A 1,057-nucleotide genomic window follows, 5' to 3' on the forward strand; every position below is an offset into this window, starting at 1 on the left:
TGATACTGAAGTCTCTATTCACAGAAAAGAGAGGGGAGGGAGAGAAGAAGAAGAAGGAAGGAAAAAAAAATAAAAAAATAAAAGAATAAATAAAAATCTGTAGCCTAATATGAGGTCTCTTTCCCTCCCTACAGTCCTCTCCTTCTCTTTCCTGTGTTAAAAAAACAAAACAAAAGCAAACAAGAAAAGTTCAAGGCCTGCTCTTGGGCTGAGTATCTGTCAGCATTTTGGTTTTAATTGGATACTGTCTCTTTAAATTTTGAGGAGCTCTATGCACATGCGTAGTAGAACCCTCCGAGGATGGGGCTGGAGTATCCACTAGCTCAGGCACCCCTTTACTTACCAGAATGGAGGTACGCAGACAGCAAGGGACCAATGAAAAGATACCAAAAAAAAAAAAGAATGTCCACACCTCTATCTCTGCGGCTCTGTCAGGCTTCTGTGGCTGCTCTGATCCTTTTCCTGCTTGGCTCCACACAAAATGGCCTTTGCCTACACTCTTGACACTCTGCAAAAACTTTGTTTTCAGATGTTAAAGCATCTATCCTATAGTCCTAATCTTATTCCATTGACTTTCATTTGTTTGGTCCCCTGAAAGCAGCCCTTTGAGGATGAAGATTCACCTCTGATGAAGAAATTACGACAGCAGTGTATTTGTGCTATGCATCTCAGCCTAAAACATTTTGTAATAAGGGACTATGAAAGTTTGTTGACAGATGGCAAAGTATACTGAAAAGCAATGAGATTATGTAAAAAACTAAAAAACAGAGAAACTCTTCTAAAAAATTGATAGTTTAAGGCAAAAATATTAGCAATATGTTGAAAGATTATGCTGTTGTGAGGTGGCACGGCAACAGTTCCCACTCATGGAGACTCTATGCACAACAGAATGAAACAAGGTCCAGCACTGCTCCATCCTCACAATCATTCCTTTTTGAGCCTACTGTTGTCATCATGTGTCAATCCAGCTTGCCGAGGGTTGTCCTAGTTATCTAGTGCTGCTGTAACAGAAATACCACTAGTAGATATTTTAACCAATAGAAATCTATTCTCTCAC

Source organism: Chrysochloris asiatica, unplaced genomic scaffold (assembly GCF_000296735.1).
Source record: "Chrysochloris asiatica unplaced genomic scaffold, ChrAsi1.0 scaffold00085, whole genome shotgun sequence".
NCBI lineage: Eukaryota > Metazoa > Chordata > Mammalia > Afrosoricida > Chrysochloridae > Chrysochloris > Chrysochloris asiatica.